Genomic DNA, 6226 nt, shown 5'->3' on the forward strand with positions numbered 1-6226 from the left:
ACCCTACTGTGAACTGCGCATGCGAGGGATCTAATGCCTGATGATCTGAGGTGAAACACTTTCATCCCGAAACCATCCCCCCAGCTCCCATCTGAAGAAAACTTGTCTTCCATGGAATCAATCCCTGGTGCCAAAAAGATTGGGGACTGCTGTTCCACAGGGAAATTCATTGTATACATTTTACTCCTCCTCACATCCCTGTAAAAAACTATACTTAGACAAAATCTGGAAGTGCAGAGTTCTCGTTGCCACGTTAGAAGGAACAGCATTCCCCCATTTATTTAGTGGCCTGGCACTGCAAGATGAAAGTGGCAACAAAATGACTTGTTTTGAACTTGTAATATAAACACTTCAAAAAGCTCTTTTCCTCTCACAAATCAACCTTCTTGGCACTAGAACTGTTTCCTTCACTGGATCACTGAGTTGAGTAAGATCATGATGGAGAAACATTGACAGCTGTAGTAGTTTGCCATTACCACACAATTTAAAATTAAAGCCTGATCCTGGTCTCTACAAGAAATATACCTAGGTTACAATTACTGTTCTGGCCTGGGCGAGGTGGCTCACGTGTCTCTAATCCCAGCACTTTGGAAAGCCAGTAGGAGGATCGCTTGAGCCCAGGAGTTTAACGCCAGCCTGGGCAATACAGGGAGACCCTGTCTCTACAAAAAATAATGACTATTCTGTGTCCGTTTACCCTTTTCTGATGGACTAATGCTGTACCATATACAAGTTATTTAATAAATTTTAGTAACTGTTTGATAAAAAGCCAAACATGGGAGCTTTCTCTTTCTCAGCTACCTAGCCTAGACTGCATCATGCAAATGTCAAGTGTTGCTCGTTGCATTGCTTTTTCCAAAAATACGAAATGTTCATGCCCTGCCCCCACACCCCGCAACTAAGTGTGAAATGAAAACAGGATAAGCTATAGTAACACATTAACCCCCCAAAGGTTTGTTTCTCAATTATGCAAAATCCACACTGCTTGGTAACTCTCCTAGGCAACTTTCTCAGACAGCTCTTCTCCTGGTGGTGGCTGGGGCATTAAGGCTGCTTGCATCTTATGGCTCTATTCACATCAATCTGTAGTTACAGGAGAGGAAGGCAGGAAAGGAGGGGGCATTCAAGTTCTTAAATGCCTTGGACCAGAAGTGACACATGGCCATTGTCATCCTTTCTAGAACTGAATCATGTGGCCTCAAATCAACTGCACAGGAGTCACTGTATCTGTCACCATCAAGAATTTGCATGACAGTCCCGATTTACATGTAACCTGCGTGTACGTTTTAAAGGAAATCTTTGCTTCAAAAACATAGCTAGTCTGTGGTTCATGACTTTTGCCAGACTTTGGGAGCTGCATGGAGCAGGAGCCTGAGGAGCTCAGCTGAAAACCTCTCATCAGTAGGAATCCACTGAGGCAATTACAGACACCTGAGACTCGTATGGGACGCCCTAGAGGACTGTACCCAATAAGAACAAACCAGCTCAATGCCATGCCCTCTGCCTGGTGGTTCGCTTTGACTGGTTTATTGTGTAGATAATTGAAGAAAAACAGAATACCTTAGATTGACATTTTTAAGAAAAAAAAAAAAAAGCTAGAAAAAAGCCAGGATCATTTTAGATCCAGTTAATTATTTGAGATTCTCTTTTCCAACAACTCTACCACAGACTTTGACTTGGAATTACAAAGTTGGAGAAAATAAACATTTCACTTGAGCAGGGGTTTGTATTTATCTAAGGAAAGAGTAACAAGGACAATTTGTCAAGCACTTATGGTATACCAGGCACTATGACCTGTATTTCCTTGAATCCCCCAAAACAACCCTACGATTATGCTATTTTGTAGGCAAAAGACGGGAGGGGTGCATTGAGAGAGACTAAGTTGTTTGCTCAAATAGTGAAGTAGCAGGGATGGGATTTAACTCGAGCCTGGCTGACTCCAAAGCTCAACTGGATCAGACATCAGTCATTCTACAATCCATCAGCATCATTTAAAAAATAAAAGTAACAAAGCGAGGCTTAATAAGTTTTAAAATTTCAAATTTATCATTTCCTAACAATGTTCTTGTGTTTTGAGAGTCAAAAATCCCCAACACACTATTCAGAAACCTTTAAAGTGACCAAAGTAATGGCGGGGCAGAGTATTCAGTCAATTCATGGTGCAGTACAGTTTTGCTTTTTTGAGACAGTCTCACTCTGTTGGCCCAGGCTGGAGTGTGTTCTCCTGACTCAACCTCCCCGAGTAGCTGGGATTACAGGTGCTGCCTGATTTTTTTGTATTTTTAGTAGAGACGAGGTTTTGCCATGTTGGCCCGCCTATGGTGTAATATCTAACAAAGAAATTACATTTAACTTCCATGGATCATGTTTGATACAGCTTTTTGAGATTTATAAAGTTATTTAATGAAATACTTAATTTTCTTAACAGAAAAGCAATTGTATTGGGAAATTTTGAAAAGCTTTTGCTTAAACACTGTGGATCCAAGACCCACCTGGAGACAAATGTAATTAGCGTTCTCTGGTTCTGAGTGAGGTCTGTAAAAGTAGTCAGGGTGCAAGACAGCTCTGTTCTTTAAGGGTCAAATTATATATATATATATATATATATATATATATATATATATATATATATATGGGTGTGTGTGTGTGTGTGTGTGTGTGTGTGTGTGTATATATATATATATAATTTTTTTTTTTTTTTTGAGACAGGGTCTCTCCCTCTGTCACCCAGGCTGTCAGTGGTACAATAATGGCTCACTGCAGCCTCAACTTCCTGGGCTCAAGCAATCCTCCCACCTCAGCCTTCCAAGTACTACAGTCCCGAACCACCACACCCCGCTGATTTTGTTCATTTTCTGTAGAGACGGGGGTCTCACTACGTTGCCCAGGCTGGTCTCCAGCCCCTGGGCTCAAGTGATTCTCCCAAAACGCTGTGATTACAGGTATGAGCCACCACACCCAGCCTAAATTATATCTTTTAAACCAATGTTGGGTTTTTGTTTTTGTTTTAAACACCTTTGTTTTTATCCCCCCAGTTGGATGGCAAATTCAGAATTACAAAGCCTCAGACCTGGGTGTTAGAGGCAGAGTAGCCCTTGCCTTTCCATCACACTTGGTCACACGCACAGCATACCTCCAGAGGTAGCCCATGCCCCCCGAATGGTTTGAAACCTCTCCCCTCCCCACCCTGCCCCATTCTGTAACTTCCTCCCAGGAAGGCAGACCCCTCCCTACTCAATTCCCCCTCTAGCGTCGAGAGAAGGACATGGTCCAGGCAGGGAACCTCAGTGAGGCCCACCACATGCCACCCTTCCAAGTCTAACCGAGCACCCCGCACGCGGAGCTACACTCATCGCATGTGTCTTTCTGCGACATACGGTGAGTGCCTGCTGGGAGCTAGGTGCTGGAGAGAAATTTAAGTCAGGCTTCTCCCCGACACCAAGGCTTGAAGACAGATGGGGTGTAACCCCTGAGGCCAACTCCCTTCCTCACTGGTCACAACGTAGCACTTTCTTACCCTAGTCGTCCACTGTGTCTCTGCTGCTCTGCCAGTCTGTAGGGGCAGAAGGACGTCTGCGCAAGAACGCTGAAGCCAGGGGCGTGGCCTCCGCGGCGGTGGGCGCTCCGTCAGCAGCCGGCCCCTATTTGACTAGGCTGAATCGAGTTGGCTTCTCCACAGCTGAGGCCTGACCACTGACTACACCATCTCCGTGTTGGGGAAAACAAACCAAAAAAAACAAAAAACAAAACCCCAAACCGCTGGTATTTTAAATTCTGATCGAAATGAAGATACTAATAGCCCTGCCTGGGGCTGAGTTCTGAGAATCCCCCACGACCCCGGCCCCTCAGAACCTTGCACCCAGGTCCTCCACGCAGCCCTGCTGTTGCAGCCTGGTCTGTCTCTGCTCCACGGGCCTCGCCTCACACTGGCCCGGGTCTCAGACTTGCCGAAACAAGCCCCAGATGGTTCCGATTTCCACCTGGGTACTAGGTATAGGCCCAGCTCTACCATCCCCTAGCCGTATGCTTGTCAGAGAGACATTTAACCTTTCTGGATTTCTTTTTTCATCTATAAAATGATGGAATCGAGAGCAATCTCCACACTGCTGTCCCTGGTCCATAGGCATCAGTGTTTTTCAAAGCCACCAGGGTTGAGAAGTGCTGGTCCATGGTTGCTTTTCCGAGCTCAGATTTAAAGAGTCCTTTGGCTAAAGAGCTGGAGAAGAAAGAAGATGTCCTCTCACCCCATCCAGCTTTTACCTCTTCCCAGTTCACTACAAGACCAGGGGAAATCTGTTACTCCAGCCACATCTACAGCAGGCAGGGGGAAGGTGGGGGATGAAGTAGGGGACAGCACTTTGCTGGGCTTTAGTGTTTGGGGATAATGAGCTCCTGGGATTTCTCCCACGCCATCCTGCTGGGGTGACTATGGCTCCTTCCTCAGTAAGGAGCCCCGCCTTTCTTTCCTTCCTACTCACAGGGAGGCTGCCGGCAGCTCCACATTGGCCTGGCTTTTGAATCTATGTTCCATATGATTATATATACATGTTATTATTTACAAAAGGCTTCTGCTTGCTAAAAAAGTGGTTTTTCAGACCACTGACCTATGTAAGGTGCAAGCTCCCTGGGTACTTCCCTGACAAGAACAAAAAACACCCTCCTTATAAACTTCCCAGGGCAGTGCAGTTTAAGCCCCCGAGCATGGCATTCAAGGGCTCTGGCAATCTGGCCAGCTTCCCTTTCTATGGTAACTGCTACCACTCCGTACCTGACTCTTCACATTCCAGCCACCAGAGCGGTTTGGAGTTCTGGGACACACCACGTGCTACATTCCTGCATGTCCTTGCAGATGCTGTTCCCTTTGCCTCAATGCCCTTCCGCTTTGACCACCTAAGAGAGCCGCTGCGCATCTTTCCAAGACCTAATAGTAGCTCCTCACGAACGCCTACCTTGATCTCGCACTTGTTAGTTCCCCGGCCTCTGGGCTATTCTGTGCTCCCGGCTCATCACTAGATCCGAAATGGCTAATTTACAGGCAGCGCAGTGGGATGGTTTTGGACACGGGACACCTGGGCCCAGACCCAGGCGCTCCACCCCGGCGCCCCGGGCCTATGCGTAGCAGGAGCCTCCGCCCCGCGGGTGTGGGAGGAAGAGGCTGAGGGAAGCAGGCGGCCCAGGCCCGAGGCTCGCGCCGCCCTCGGAGGGAGCGGGGTGGGGGCGGCGCTCCTGCAGGTTCCAGCCCCGGGGAGGGAAGCCAGCCCCGCGACTAGCGCACTGGGCGCTCAGACCCCTGGTGCTTCCCCGGCGTCTGAGGGTTTCTCAGCCACTGAAGGGCGTCTCCGCGGCACCCAACGGGTTCCCGGGTGGAGAGGTTTGCCTTCACATCTGATTAAAGGGGTCACCGTTTGGTGAAGGCGCCCAGGATCTTTGCATCCCCCACGCATCCGCACTGGGTCTGCGATGGAAAGGAAGTGGGGCTCAGAGCTCGTCTCCCAAAGCGCCGGACCGCTACGTCCCGGCCCCGCCCAGGGGCCCTGCGAGGTCGGACCGGAGACCCCGCGGCCGCTGGCGGGGCGCGGCTTTCCCAGGCTCCTGGCGCCACCTGGTGGCTCGTGGCGCGCACTGCGGGCCAGGCTCGGAAGGCCCTCCTGGTTCGGATCCCACTCCATGTGGGCGGCGATCAGACAGGAGTCCCTGAACAAAGCTGAATGTCATTCCAGGAGCCTGCCGCATGGGGACAGAACTGAGGCTTGGGACCGCGCAGATCTCTGTGGATTCAGCTCCTACCCCAAAGCCTGCCCGCTTGTGAAGCGGGGGCCACGGTTTGAGCTCGGCTTCCTGGGGCCAAGAACTCACGCAGCATGGTGCCTGCACCTACCATCAACCCAACACTTCTCTTGAAAACCAGTTCCCGGCCGGGCGCGGTGGCTCACGCCTGTAATCCCAGCACTTTGGGAGGCCGAGGCGGGTGGATCACGAGGTCAGGAGATCGAGACCATCCTGGTCAACATGGTGAAACCCCGTCTCTACTAAAAATACAAAAAAAAAAAAACATTAGCTGGGCATGGTGGCGCGTGCCTGTAATCCCAGCTACTGAGGAGGTTGGGGCAGGAGAATTGCCTGAACTCAGGAGGCGGAGGCTGCGGTGAGCCGAGATCGCGCCATTGCACTCCAGCCTGGGTAACAAGAGTGAAACTCCGTCTCAAAAAAAAAAAAAAAAAAAAAA

Source organism: Sapajus apella, unplaced genomic scaffold (genome assembly GCF_009761245.1).
Source record: "Sapajus apella isolate SASKATOON/1434 unplaced genomic scaffold, GSC_monkey_1.0 scaffold28, whole genome shotgun sequence".
Lineage (NCBI taxonomy): Eukaryota > Metazoa > Chordata > Mammalia > Primates > Cebidae > Sapajus > Sapajus apella.